Source organism: Takifugu rubripes, chromosome 18 (assembly GCF_901000725.2).
Source record: "Takifugu rubripes chromosome 18, fTakRub1.2, whole genome shotgun sequence".
In the NCBI taxonomy this organism is placed as follows: domain Eukaryota; kingdom Metazoa; phylum Chordata; class Actinopteri; order Tetraodontiformes; family Tetraodontidae; genus Takifugu; species Takifugu rubripes.
The window spans coordinates 3,355,464-3,370,799 of NC_042302.1; the positions used below are offsets into that span (position 1 = coordinate 3,355,464).

General features: G+C 47.6%; 1 protein-coding gene across 3 annotated transcripts in view; it reads left to right on the forward strand.

Annotated features, from left to right (window-relative positions):
• Positions 1–10,219: 10,219 nt before the first annotated feature.
• Positions 10,220–15,336, forward strand: part of syt1a (synaptotagmin Ia) — an 85,720-nt gene continuing 80,603 nt past the window's right edge. Inside the window, exon 1 of one of the 3 annotated variants that reach the window (XM_029825600.1) lies at positions 10,220–10,364. The gene's annotated coding sequence lies outside the window, so the exon portion shown is untranslated. The remainder of the gene's footprint in view (positions 10,365–15,336) is intronic. The other 2 variants (XM_029825599.1, XM_029825598.1) reach the window with 2 other exon arrangements.

Genomic DNA, 15,336 nt, shown 5'->3' on the forward strand with positions numbered 1-15,336 from the left:
TTGTTTGTATGTGCGGCGTCTGCCTCCGCAGCGCATGTTAGATCCCGAGAGGCCGATAGTCGCCGCGGAGATGAGAAGCAGACCTTATCTCGTCCTTGTAGAAACCCAGCCATATTTCATTATCTGTTGGTTTCATGCTCCTGCTTCTCCGGACAATCTCCTCAATCTCCAGGCTCCCTGGTGCGTGGAAGCACTCGTCCAGGCAGAGGATGTCAGGGGTCAGGATGCCAGAAAGAGCCGGAATGGATGCAGAGGACGATAAGATGGCATATTTGTGCAATTTCTCCCACCTCTGCCTCCTGCTCTTCTTTATCAGAGCAGCCCTTTTCCTCCTCCAGCAGCCTGAAAATGGCACGCACCTTTTAAATGTGGAGATCTCAGGAGCGCTGTGGGACATTAAAGGCAGGTTTCAGATTAAAGCGTCCTCGGTGACGGGAAAATAGTCCCGTTCAGACCTTTTAGAATGTCACGCCGCACTTCCAGCTGAATCAACAATCCCTTTCAAGCTGGCCAGATATGTCCGTCACCGAGCTGCTTTTGAAGTCGCTGCTTCCCGGCCCCCCGTTACAGGCTCTTCACCTGGACTGCAGGTGGTCGTGGCCTTCATGGAAGTTCACAGATTCGACTAATGGCCGCCTGGATGTGTGACATTTTCCAAATTGCTTCATTTACCCTGAGAAAGATTCTGTTTTTGGCATTTCAGACCACAAAAGCATCTGAAATTATTCCTTTAAAATAGCTAAAACTGAGCTATTTCTTTTTTTTTTTTTTAAAGAGCCACTTTAAGGCTTTCAGGGCCTCTAATATTCGTCTGATCTCTGCAGAGGTGTTTCAGTCCAGCTCTGGTTCTGAAGGGTTCTTCCTCTGCCTGTTCCTCATCTTCACAGCTCCTTCAGGTGAGATGGAGGCTCACGTCGTCCTACTAAGACGCAGTAAAAGCTGATTTGCAGGGGTGAAGAGGGCGAGCAGACCTTCATCCTCTTCACTGCCGGCGTCAGTAATCCGAGCGGTTCTGAGACGATGCGTTCAGGGACTGAAAGAGGAAAAACCCAATGAGAATTTCTTTGAAATTTGTTGAAACAAAACCAGTCCTGGCTTCCTCGTGTCCACACACACACACACACACACACACACACACACACACACAAAAACACACACAAACATGCACAGCTGTAAGTCCCCTTACAACAGATGCTGACAGCTTTACTTTGGTGTCTTGTTTCTCTGTTGGGAATTTAAGTCATCACTTCTGCAGTACCCCTGGGGGGTTCCCATGGAAACAGATTTTCATGTCTATTCCAAATCTTGGTTGTTTTTTTTTCAAAGTCCACTTTACCTGTCACACTTCAGAGGATATGTAAATTAATCTTAGGAGGAAAAAAAAAGATTGAACTGAATTAACAAATGTACTTCAGTCCCAGACAGGATGGAGCCCGTCTACGTGCACCTCCCGTTCCCCGCCAGAGGGTGGCGCTGTTCCCAGCTAGGGCAGATCCGAAACTTGACATGCTTCTATTGTTTCTAACAGTTGCAATGAACCCGGATCTCTCTTGATTCAGCCTTGAGCAACACAAGCACAAGAAGAAGCTGGAAAGTGGTTGCTAACATTCACTGTTCCATCCCATCTTCGCTTCTGCCTGGTTTGTTGTTGACCCGTCGCCATGGTAACCCTGATGTTGCCACTTCCCTGTTCCCGCAGCCAAGACCGAGCGTGCATGTTTGAATGTTGCTTGTGACTCGAAAGAGAAAGTCATGCGGAAGGAGCACCTGCGGTTTCTGATCTGAGGTCACTCTACGCCGTTACCATGACAACTGCCAGCATCCCCTGGAGAAGTTGTGTTTTCTGCCATGGGACTGCAGGGGAGGGGGTTGCTTAGAGTAAAAACAACGTGCCTCCCCCTTGTCAGCGGGATACGTGCGGCAGTGCATGTTCGGCCCCGAGCGGAGTCTCATTCCGAGCTCTCCCAGAGGAACACGAACGTCACGGCAACACGGCAGTAAATTCTGTCTTCATCTTTCACCCGTCATCTACAGCTACTTCCTGAAAAATGGCTGCTAACCGCCACTTCCTTTCACCCAGCAGCCCCCCCCGGGGCTACCCGCATCGGCAGGCGGCGCTCAGGTGGTATCTGGTGCGGGGTTCATCCATAAATGCATGATCGTTCCTACAGCGGCTCACCGATCACCTCTCCTCACGGGAAACCTAAACAAGCCAATTATCCCTGTTGGGATTGATGTGACTCCAGCAGGAGGAGGGGCCGGACTGAAACGGACACGCCCCCTCGCTCATTACCGTGCGTATTTACAGATGCACGTGGGCGGCGCTCACACAGGCGTGATTAAAGACTTGGAAATAAGAGGACGTGTTGTGGTAATTTAAAGATCTGGTGCTGGTCTGAGTCGTTCCACTGCGACACCTCCCGCTGCTGCTGCTGGGCGACAGACACATGGCGGAAAAGGTCACTCCCCACATGGCGCCATGCATGATCCCAGGAACCATCTGCTGTGAGCGTGACGCTGTACATCCAGGAAAATCAGGACCTGGCTGCCGAAAACGATCCTGAAGGAAGGCGTGAAGGACTGACCTTTACCAAGAATCGGCGGCCTGCGTTCCCTAAATGTGTATTGTTGTGGTTCGGCGGGGGCTGCGCAGCGGCGCGTCGCTTGACAGGTTCTTGATGTCCTTTGTGAATAATCGGAGGATCGCACTGTCACATCGCATTCACAAGAGATGGCTGCACTTTGGCGTCGCTCGCCAGCAAAAAGGTCATCGTGGCTGCGACATACGGCCACAGCAGAGACGGGGCGAGAGCGAGGACAGGAGCGGCATATTTTCTGCTCTAGTTTACATAATGGGTGAATATTGTGAAACGGCAGAGTTGATGGTTAAGAACTCCTCTTCAAAGCCATTAGTGATTAGATGGAGGATGTAGATGGATTTGTAACGACGCTCTCCGCCGTGGCCCCTCTCGCCTCGGCCTGATGAAAGGCGGCGAGAGCCTCACAAGGCTTTTGTTGTGAGCATTATTCCACATTTACAGGCACTATGGCCACTCGTCCACCTGCAAGGACACCTGTCTGCTTTGATCAGACCTTATTGGTATGGAATAAAAGACTCATCAAGAGATTCAAATGCACCCACTGACATGGAAAAAAAAAATCACTGTTTTTAAATAACATATAGTTGAATAAATTGTGATGTTGCCCGTGGAATTTTGTTCAAAAAGCTGGATTTTTATGTCAATAAAAGAGGGATTTTACTGAATAAACGGAACAATTCGTCGATCTTTTACGTTTAACATACATGGCAATATAAAAATGCAACGCATTTCACAGCAAAAAGTCAACTTCCGCTTAGCTTCGCGGCTAGCGTTAGCAGCTAGCTAACGTCTTCGGTACCCTTTTTAATTGATACCACACCTGTTAATTATGAATTCATGTTTAAAAGCGCCAGTGCTGGTTGTTTAATATAACCCTCTGTTATTATGAAACGAAGGCCTTTTTGTACCAATAAACAGTCAAATGTCATGGCGTCATTACTTTTGGTGACGCTGTAGTTTATTCAAAATGTAATTTACTTTGAGTAGCAGTATTTTGTCTTCTAGGTTTTAGTGCCTATGTTTAAGCCTTAATAAATGACTAGTGAGATAAATTGAGCCCCGTTGCGGATATTGGTGCATCCAGGCGTGTTTATGATGGATGTTGTTCAGTGGAAAAACACCTGAACACCGCACAAACGGTCCAAATGCTCATACAAGGTGATTAGGGAGCAAAATTTCCATTCCAGCTCATCAGCTTGTGCCGTTTATGAAACATTAAATGCCTTTTTGAGGGACAAAAACAGCTTTGGCAGCTTGACTCAAAAGTGTTTTTTTTCTTTCTTTTAAATGATGACGCACTTGTGCTGAAATGAACTCTACTGTTTGATTTCTCTTCTCTGCAACGCATTTTTCAGTTCTGATAAACGTTTGTTTTAAAAGTCAACCGGTCCAAACTCTGCTTTAAAAAATAAAAAAAATAAAAAAATCCCATCTAAAAGTTCCAGCATTATTCAGCTAGCGGCTACACAGCTAACGCTAACGGTTCAGGGTGTGTCGATTTCAGGCTTTGATGGACAAATATGCATCTCTAGCACATCTGGAGAACTAAATTAGCCTGTCTTTTCATGTCGCCACACCAGTGATTTGCTCCCTTTTGAATAAAAGTCTGTGTTTTACAATCATCAAATCCTGCTTTTTGTTTCTAACTTGCATTCTGCGCAGCTGCAGCCATCACGAACGGGCCCCAGGAGAAAAGATGGAGTCCTCCAGTTTCAAACGGTGTGGAGGAGGCTGCAGACTGATGGGACTTCAGTCACTTTAAATGGCGTTAAGCAGCCAGATTTGCACGGTGGAGATCTTCCTATAGGCTGAGAGAAGTGGAGCGGAGGCTCAGCTGCGGTTGGGGGGCACGATGGCGCCGACGTCGGCTGCAGGTGCATGATAGAGAGAGCCACCATCACGTGGTGCGGCCTCAGCAGGGAGGATTCATCTGCCTTTCTGATGACAAACGTCTCAGCCTCCTGTGCGGTGTGGAAACAGTCCCCAAATGAACCTTCCCTTCTCTTTCCGCAGTCCGGCCGATCTAAAGAGGAAAACAACAACCGTTTGATTTGTAGTCAAGTGACGGCGGCGGAGCAGCAGCGGGGAAAGTCGCTCGGCTGTGACCGGCGTTCAGCTGGAGCTTCCTGCTGACAGGATGATGAGCAGCAATCAGCCCCCCCTGTTCTGACAGGTCCACGCCAGGGCAGTGATGGGTGAATTACAGCTGAGGCGAATGCCAGCCTGCTGTCCACGTGAACCATCAGATATGCACGTTATCATCTGCAGGAGAAGGCGTCTTAAACGGAAATAAATCCTTCACGCGTGGTTGCAGCTTGTGCTGGGAACACGCGTGACAGAACAGCACGGAACAAATGCAGCGTTTAGCCGAGTAGAAGACAGCTGCTTCTGTTTCTGGGTGGTTTTAGTCGTTATGAAGGTGAGTGCCTTTGGAAATAAGGGAATATTTTACTCATTGAAGAAAAAAAAAAAATCTGTTCATTTGTTAGCTCAATGCTAACATGAGCTGCTCAACAGCTACTGAACCTTAACAAATCGCTCAATTACCTGAACTTAAAGATGCACGTGCAAGTATCCCAATGCCTCATCCATTTATTACTGGGCTGTTTGAAGGCGATGTTGGTAGCCAAACCTCCGACTCTTCTCTGACCAGTCCTGAAACATTAGCTGCCCTCTCCTGGTCCTTTGCCTCGTGCTGCAAAACTTTCCAGAAAGAAAAGATTTTGATTACAGCCCTCGCCTGGACCAAAGCGGCTCTCACTGGTGGTTCCGCCTCCTCTCTTTTCTTTTTCTCTGTAGAGCCACCTGAACTATTTTCTGTGAGGCGGGGGAGCTAAGTGCATCTGTTGATCGGAGCTGATCCGGGAGGAAAATTACAGTGCAGAATAAGCAGCTGTCGCAACGTGATGAAGGTATGACTAAACCTCATCTTTCATAGAAAACAGAATAAAAAGGAGCCGCTCCCAGTGTTCTGAGTAGCTAAATTACAGACGATTGTGATGGAAGGTGTCAGCCCTCCCCCACAGCCCTTCCTAACCTCCCTCTGCTCACTTGTTCTACAAACAATGCTGGCTTTGATCTCAGCGGGCATGGAGCATTCCTCTTTGTTCTGGCTGCTTTCATTTAGCACGCAGGTGCCGACCGTCCAAACATTAATTGTAGAGTAGGACGCTGTGATCGGGCTCCGACTTTGGAACACCTGAGGGAATATGAGGCTGCTCGTCAGCCCCCGGTCCTGTTGTGCTGTCAGCTCACAAGCTGCCATCACGTGAACGCCTGGGTAAAAATAATTCTCTCGGCAGCACATGACGAGGATGATGCCCACGCTAAGAATAGGCCCCCTGGATAGAACCCAGATGACAGTAAATCATCCGTCGGATGCAACGGGGAACGCTTTAATAATCCGGCCTTGAAACAATGAGATATCAGTGAGGGGCCGTGACACAATCGTTTGCTCTGCAGAGCTTCTGCTCAATATCTGTCAGGTGAACACGTCGCTAATTGACTCACGGATTGTTGGAAAACGAATCTGGCTGTAACCTCGGCGAGCTGTGTAAACAAGGCGGGTTATCGCGGCGTGCGCTGTTGTCAGCGGTTGACAGTGCAGCGCACGTGTGTAATGAAGCTGGGAACAGGCCGACGTATCGACAGCGAAGCTCTGAGCGGTCAGATTTAGATTATTCTTTAGTGGACGTCCACTCGGCTGTGCAGCCATTTTGTTGCTGAGCCGATGTTTTTAACTTCAGGTGCTTTTGTGCGTCTTGTGTCATTTCATGTGAGATTGGGAATCGCAGCCTCTCAGAGCATCGGACAGCCAGGTAATAGGTTACCTTTAAGGCAGGAGGTGTGATTGTGCTGTCACAGGAAGGCAGACGGGCGGCCATTTTGGTTCCTATAACGAGATCACAAGCTCTCGGGCCAACATACCGGTTCCATTCAGAACACGTCTGAAAATGAGTGGAGCGGCAGATGGGTCGATGTATGATCATACCATCATAGGTGTTATCATGTGGAGGTGTTGTTGCGTGGCAGGCCCAAACATCTCCAGGGCAAATCTACCAATAAATCCCTGTGTGGGTCTGGATGCTCTGATAAGAGAGCATCTTGCCTTCTTCTTAGATGACCCCTGTGAGGATCAGGGCGTTCCAGCTGAAGGACAATGTTTAATATTCCTGCAGGTTACATTTCCTGCCATCTTTATGGATATTTGCCCCTGTCAGCTTTGACAGACAAGATACGACCGCTGCTTACCATTTAGTCAATGATGCGTTCAGTGTATTTATAGAATCGCCTCACCGTGTCTCAGCCTGAAGCTGATCTCCAGAACTCAATCTTTCATTACAATAGAAACCATTAGCAGACTCAACGGTGGTGAAAATGTTACAGGATTCTTTTTCCTTCCGTCTTGATTCTTGGATTACTACAGTAAGTGCTCAAACTGCTGCTTCTGCGCTATAATTCATATGTTCCAACAGGTTGGTCCCCACAAATGCAGTGAAGAGTGAGGTGTTAGCTGCAGAATGTTGGCCGTAGCGTGTTTGTGCCAACATAATCAATTTTCCCCGCTCCTGTGATTGAAGGTTTGCCTTGAACCACTGCAAGAGAAGAAACCTCTGAGAAATCTGAGCTGCAAATATACCTTTAAAGGGTTTTGAGTGACGGTAAATAACAATTTACCCTTCTTTTACACTAACTACCCTCAGATTTGAGCCGAATGGTGGTTTGTTGACCGTCAGTACTGCCAGACATTGCTGCAGACGACAACAGCCTCCCCCAGAGCGGCTGTAGTTCGGCCATTCCCAAAAGATCTGGTGGGTTCTGCTCAGGTTGTGGTCTGCACCCCTTTACCTGAGCTCTCCATCCCCTCAGGGGAGCCGGTAAGCACATATGCAGGGTCCGCAGAAGGAGCTTGACACGCATTGGTGAGCGCGTCCCATCCTCGCCCCAGGCGGCATTTGCTCGTGGGTGGGGCCAGACTGGGTGATGTAGGGATGACACAATGAAAGATGAGTGTCGCCTCATCCGTCAGTCTGTCACCCAGCGTCTCCCAGGCTCCCATGCTGTAAACAAGCGGGGGAGACACCAGACTTCCTGGGGCGGGGTGCGTGCAGACAACTGGGGCGTAGCGACCCCCCCCCCCCCGAATCACCCATCTTAGGGGGAGGATATGACCCAAAATTGGACTTTTGTGTGACGGATGCTGTTGGAGAAAACAACGGACCAACCTGACATTTTGGACTGGAGAAAGAAAGCTTTGAGCATCCCGATTGCACTGATGGATTTAGCCTAGCAGTATAACGTTCTCAGCTGTGTGTGGAGAGATGTAGGCCACCTTCAGAACCTTCCGGGCTGTTTGATCTCTCACCGATGAGGGCAGCCATCAGTCATTTGACAGATGCAGGACATTGGAGGGAGAGGCTCGCTTCTCTAATTATTCCCTCCATCACATGATTAATATTGTCGCTTTGATTCATCTTTAAAGCATTAAATCAGAGGCGCTCTGACTCTGACAGAGGACACAGCTTCTTCCCTTGTTCCTGGGCCTCACTGACACCTCGGAGGTGTCCTTCCATCCAGGAGGACTCGGAGCCAAGCCTGTGGAGCTGGGCTCACTGCCTGCCAGAGCCAGGGCCAAGTTATTTCTGAACAGGACCAGGGAGGATGCAGCTGCTGCTTCTGCTGCTGATGCCAGTGGAGCCCCTCCAGAACCCGCCAGCTCCTTTATAGCGAGACAGACCGACACCAAGGACTATAAAAGCATTTCACTGTGACGTATCTCTACTTAGCCTGTTAGACTGAGTCCACATCTCGCTTTGCATCCGGCCCTTAGGGACCCAAACCCGCAACATTGTGCTGAGTGCCCCTGCAGCTGGAACATGATGGTTATTACTCTTTCTTTCTTTATTGCAGCGCACATAAAGACAACTGTCACAGAAAAGGTCACACTAAGAACACCAGTCAGCACAAACAAACAAGCTATATTGATGTTCAAACCTTTAAAGGTTTTCAATATGTTTGTGCCAGTAATTTTCTGGTGGATCGGGGCCATATTTAGATTCTGAGACCTGTCAGTCAGCTCCCTTAAAAAATTCCTAGCAAGGAATCTTAGTTTGAGAGTCAGTGAGGGTGTTTTTGGCAGCAACTCTAAGTGAGGTGGGGACAAAAACTTCTATCCTAGTGAGGAGATGCTGTTGACCCCGTTGCTAGGTGACACAGTCCTCTAAAAGCTGTGACTGGTTGTTAGAAAAGGAAAGAAAACCAAAGCAACTGCGCCATAGCGATGACTGGACGGAGAAATGTTTAAACATACCTCCTTCACATGGTGATTATTGTTGATTTGCTAATTTTGCTGCTAATTTTACTACTTCACCTCTTTGATATTGATGGTGGGCACGGCAATTACTGTGATTACCGACAACCTTGTTAAAAGCCGTTTGATTTGGCAGAATGACCAAAAAATTTAGAAAAAGGGGAGAAAAAAAGGAAAAAGTCAAACTGGACATAAGAGCAGAGCTGGCGTTGTCATAGCTCAGGGAGGAGAACAAAAGAGGGAATTGGGTCTGGTGATCACAGCTCAAAAGGCAGACTTGGGAGCGCTTCGCCCAACAAATCAATCCGTCGTTCCGTATGCGGAGAGTACGTCTCCTTCCTCTGTTGCCTTTATCTTCTCTGGTTAAGACACTCTGAGGCTTCTTAAATGTCCTCCACTCCTCTGGGAGCTTCCGTAAGGCCACATATATTTGTAACTTTTTATCTCGCCAAGGGAAAGTTCTAAGAAAAACCTTAATATTTAAGGATTCCTAAGAGCTACTTTTAGTCTTAGGATTCTTTGTGAATATGGGCCCAGATCTTTATGATGCTTCTTGTGCTGTTAGCAGGACCAGGTTTGTTGTCTGGGCTAGCAAAGAACAGCATGCCAATTTTTTTATTTAAGACAAGGTGATGCTCTCTGTTACCCCTGTTAAGTTTGAAGCCTTTCCACAAGGTGGGTTTATTAAAATAACTCAGTAATATACCGATCAACGGTGACGTGAGGCTTTAAAGCTAAACTAAGGTGGTTTTTGGAGATGAACTACTGTGACATTGTTCTATCCCTGTAATGAGGGATTGTCCTTGCAGGTGTTTCTGTGGCATTTTGATTGACAGTCTCAGCTGTCCTCAAGGGAAATCATCCTCCCTTCACGTTCCTGTTGGCTTCTGAGTGCGTGTGCATGTGTGTGTGTTATGTACGTGCAAGGACAGGCAGTGGTTTAGCACACACGCGCCCACACACGCTCCCGCCGCTGAAGATGCCAGCATCCTTCGGGAAGAGATTTGCCCTTGAAGGTGACGGCTAGCATCACGCTCAGGTTATTCCAATATGTGCCGACGGGGTCATCTCGGGTTACATGGTGTTGCCCATCATCGTTGGCATCTCCCCACCATCCAGCCAATCGCAGCCAAGGACTGAGTGATGCCGCGTCCCTCTTACTGGAGGGATTCCTTGGAACTGCCGCGTGACGATGCTGGCTTAAAGAAGCCTCCCCCTCCCCTCCCCTCTTTTTCTCTCAGCCTTTTGTGAGGTGTAATTTCCACATGTTTGAACAGAGCATGATCTAGCACCATCCATCCAGAGTCCTCCCTCACTTCTCCAAACCAGGCTCCACCTCCCTCTCTCCCTCCCTCTCTCTCCCTCCCTCTCTTTGAGCCTCTCCTACTCCAGATGAGCGTGTCTCTCCAACAGGGCGAGCAGATTGGAACCTGAAGGTGTGCCGTTGTTACCAGGTATGACCGCACGTTTCACTTTGGGCCGCTCCAGAACTTATAAAGAAGCTGTAGTTGCTTTGTGAGTGTATGTATGGGCAGCATGGGCGCAATTGTGATGTTGTGTCTAGGTGACATCATCAGGTGGGCTGGGCACTTTGAAAGAGTCTTGTGGGAAGTACTCTTGCTGTAATCACCAGTTCTTTCTCCCTTTCCCCGGGCGTTCATACCGTCGTCCTCGTGCAGGAGAAAACTGCTTTAGGTGGAGGGTAGAGTTGGAGCTGCCTCCCGAGCAGACTGTGTAGAACACATTCTGGTTGCGAGGGGAGACCACGGTGTGGATGTGTGGGCGGATGGAGAGATGAGTAGAGAAGGGGAGGGGACGGAGATGGAAGATGAGCAGCTGCTTTCATCTCACGGAAGCTAATCCCTCCGTTTGTTCAGCTCGGTCCATCAGATAAACCGGAGCAGCTGTGGTTGTGGTGCCTTGTCTCTTCTCTCCATTCTTCAATTGTGATGGGTTTATCTTTAGCAGGGAGCAAAGAGGGAGGCTATTGATTGAAATGATGTCATTTGAAAAGAAAAGAAGACAACCCTCTGGGATTGACTTTTCCTCCCGCTACCTTTTGTTCTTACACCTTATGCTGATTGTCAAACTCACCCTATGATAAATTCCTGTTCACAGCGGGAGTCTTCACAATAACCGAGTGCATGTAATTGACGGGCCACTTCAGGTCCAGGTTGCCGGGCCTCTCTGATTGGCGGGGAATGGAGGCTTATCACTTTCCACAGGCTAACTAATGGAGGACTTGACACATGCGTGTGCGTTCTTTTCCTCTTGCTAGCACGTCAGGCATACCCACAGCAGTCGTAGTGAGCTTTGTTAAAAGGTGAGCGGCCTATCACCTCTTTCCTGCTGTCCGATTACCTAACATCTCTGAGGGCAGAACCGGCCACTGAAATGGCAGAAGATAAAAAGCAGATGAAGGGAGTCAGGGGTTGCTCAGGTGTTGCTGCTTAGCCTAGCGTTTGGAATACATTAGGCTGTGAGGCTCCCATGTGTCAAACTGTTACCTGGTGACAGAGTGAGCGTGCGGCAGGGGCTTTCCATCCTCCCGCCCTCGCCCAAATCCAAATGACCCCTCAGCTCATTTCCCAGGGCAGAGCTTATGTTTACACACTCTCTGGGAGCTTTGCAGATGCTCCATTTCATAAGCACTAAGTGAATCAAGCCGAGGATGCGGCCGCGCCGATGCGCCTCCTGGAAACCACGTGCAGATATGTCTGGTTTCAGAGGCTTTCAAGGTCACCTGACAGCGTAAGTGTCTTGGTTGTGCAGAGTCAGGCGTCAGTACCAAAACGAATCAAGAGGCTACTTGGCTATTTTATCAAGCCCATTAAGGAGCTTTCCTGAGAAAGGCAGAAGCAGTGCTCACCTTTTAACTGGACTCAGATTATCTGGACTGGACTTTTCTGAAAGAACTCTTTTAGATCCGAAGGGCACCGTTGCCTATTCTCAGTAATGACATCAACTAACAGAAGCACAAGAATAGTTTCACGCCAGACAACTACTCTTGTTTCTGTTTTTCCAGTACAAAATGGAGGACATGAAGATATAAAATGTCATCACTGTTCCCTGGACCGAGGAGTTTTCTCTTCCAAAATCTTCTTTTTTCCTCTTCAATCACTTATCAACAGTTTCTGTCCACAGTTTTCCTTTAAATGCGTTTTCCTCATGGAAGTAAAATAGCCAATTACTGAGCCGGGATGTCATCAGAGAGCGAGATAATTTTCTTCCATATCATTCTGTAAATGCATTTACACTGGAAGATTGTCTCATGTGCCCCTCTCTCTTTGAGCCTGTGCATTAGCGTACATGCTCTTAATGTTCTGTTGTTCCATTAAATCTTAATAACAGTCAAAACAAATGAAATTATTCTGATTGCTTTCCTCTGAGAAAGCAAGGCTTATTTTGCAATATTTAATGATGAAACTAATTTTGCAGCAAAAAAGAACAGTACTTTGTATTTATAAAACATCCAGCTTGTTTCAGAGGTACTTCCTGCCAAGTGATCAACCCTAAGACAGCTCTTGAGGTCTGGGTGTTTAGCAAGGCAGCCAAAAAAGAGTGCAAACAACCTCTGAATAGGCAGCTTATTAAATAAGCCATGATTAATAGAAACGCTTATTAATCTGCTTTTTCAAAAGGAAAGTGCTCGTGGGCGCAGTTGTTGCTCTGTTTGTCTCTGTCGTCAGGGTTTTTCCTCAACGCATTCGTAACAGCTGTCGTTGCTGTGGCATTTCTGGACAGACTCTTGCAGGCGTAAACCCGTACGACTTGACAAGGTGCGCAGAGTTCCGGACCGCGCGATCTCCGCAGACCCACCGAGATAAGACTCGGATTACACGATCAATCCCCAAACACGCTCCTGCAAATACACACCAGTGCTTTCTGTTGACAGAGCTAAATGGAGAGAGATACATGTTATTTAAATGCTAATGGGAATTTTCCAGCATACACTGCAAAACACCATTTCCACCAAGTTTCCACCCATGTGAATGTGCAGCACATTTTGCGTTTGTCCCCCCCCAAACTCTCCCTGAAATACTAAAGGAATCTCATGAATTACAGTTTAATTTGACTCGGCTCACTCTGCCATGCAGCAACTTTGGCAGCGCGGGAATTCAGCAGAGTACGAGTGCCACCTCTTCCCACAACACAAGGCTCGTAGACGCGTTTTCATTTGCTTTGTTTCGCCCCGCGACAAAAGCTCATTCTTCCATTCGCACACAACTGCATTTAAATTCACATTAATCAGCCTCAGCGTGGTCCAAATCATTTGCGTCAAGTTGCAGCGAGGCAGAACGGATCAGCTCCACAGCCTGAACATTGTCTATTAAAAACATAAGCCCGTATTGGATACATGCGCCGCTGTTTGCAGGACTCAACAGAAATCCGCCTAATTGAATACGCCGAGCGAGCCGAGTAAAATGGAGTAAGTTAATGCTGCATTGAGTAGGTGCAGGGTTTGTCTTGAAAATGAGGTTCCCCTGACATTAATCACAATCTGAATCCATTCATAGCTGCCTGTTGTAATTGCGCAATAAGCCTACAAACTGTGTTTAACAAGACTGTAGTTGGGGGTATGTAGGTAAAATGATGAGAAAATGGCTCCATCGCAATTTATGTCATTCTAAAATCTCCTCTAAGGGAAATTGCTTTTGCCCCCCTGCACCTTTTTAATATCCTGATTCATACTTTGTGGTAGTCAAAGGCATAGCAATTTTTCTAAAGGTGCTTTGTGGGGAATTAATTGAGATTAATACTGTTGGCGTGACTGTCGAGGGACAGGGTCGGAGTCCCGTGTGCTCCTGGCCTCCTCAGTCCTCAGACTCACTGGGCATTGTGGTCAAAGGCATAGAGGAATTATTGCCGCGTGAAGTTTAATAAATGTAGTAAAGCGCTGGTTTGTTTTGAAAAGAGGCCACTTCGCTCAGCCAATAGTGGCGTTTGCCTCCGCTGAGCTCTGAAAGATGAATAAGTACATCCCATGGTAGTTGATATTAAAACAGCGAGCTTGATGGAAGAGAAAATAGACAAGGAAGTGTCACATTACCTCCTGGGTAATGTCTCTAATATCCTAACTGACCGTCATTCTCCGTGTAATAGTCTTTTTGGCTCTGGTTGTTCATGTTTTTTGTCTGAAATGAGATTAGATTAGAGGTGCTTGACTCTGCTCCCTTGTTGCTGAGCCACGCTGTATTGACGGTGTAAGTGTCAGCGGTTACATGAGCCTGGCTTCCAAATTGCCAGTGTCTGCTCTTTATTTCCCACTCATGTTCAACATCTGCCCTTTTTAGGAGCAATTAAACACCCAGACTTTGTCACAATGCTCTTTTTTTTTTCATGATTGCACATTTTCCGACTCCGTCTTTCTGATTTTTATAGAAACATCTACATTTCTTCCATAGTTTTTCTGTACATGCTGGAAGCTACAGTATGACAGCATGTTAGAATGTCCAATAAGTTGCCTCTTGGCCCCTGCTGCAACTCACTGGAGGGTTCTGTGTCCCCCTGGGGGGTGCATGAGTCATAAAGCAACATGACACTCAGCAGCGTGTGTGAGATACGGTGGGACAATGGGATAAAAAAAGCAATTAAAATCAGTGTCACGCAGCACCCCCATCTTTATGACACAAACGACCTTGTTAAATTTAGAATAGATGGCATGAATTTCAACATCTGCAGGGATGGAGATGTATGACATTCTGTCAAGGAGCCTGAACTGTTTGTATTCCTACGGATCAAGGTCACAGCGTCTCATGGATTTCCCCACATGTTAAACAGAGTAACTGTACAGCTCCATTTATATATCAGAGTTTATGTTTTTCTCCGAAGGCAGAACCTCGTAAACTGCTGAATTCTAGTGAACCTGTCAGAAGGGACAGTCGGACAGTGTTCCTCCTGCCCTGTCAGGACCTTGTAAAGGAGGAGGAGTTAAACCTCCTCTTCTCTCATCCCTGGCCCCGACAAATCTCCATTACTGTTAGTGGAACGGCATGCATGCCCTCCGCTGCCGACCGCTGAGATTTGCCCGTGATGCAATCATCCCCGTTTGTCGCCATGGCAACCAAGTCTCCTGCCTGCTGTAGGTTGTCATGCCAGCCACCTCCCCCTTGCTCTTCCTCACCCATTAGCACTGTACTGTAAATGACATTTGTAAGTGCTCCCCATCACTGTCTGAGATCTGTCTGCTTATCATTCGCGATGGTCTTGCCCTGCTCTCCCTCAGGAGATGGTCCCCTTTTTAGCACAGGGAAATAGAGAAACAGGGAATGGTGTTGTAGTGCCAGCTACAGGAATGTGCTTATTTGGTCGCACCACCGACCGGCACAAAATAATAGCACCGGCCAGGAAGAACTCAGAAGATGAGATGAAGTGAGAGGCAGTTTTTGTCCTCCTGCTTCTATTAACCCTTAGAAATTGAGCTGT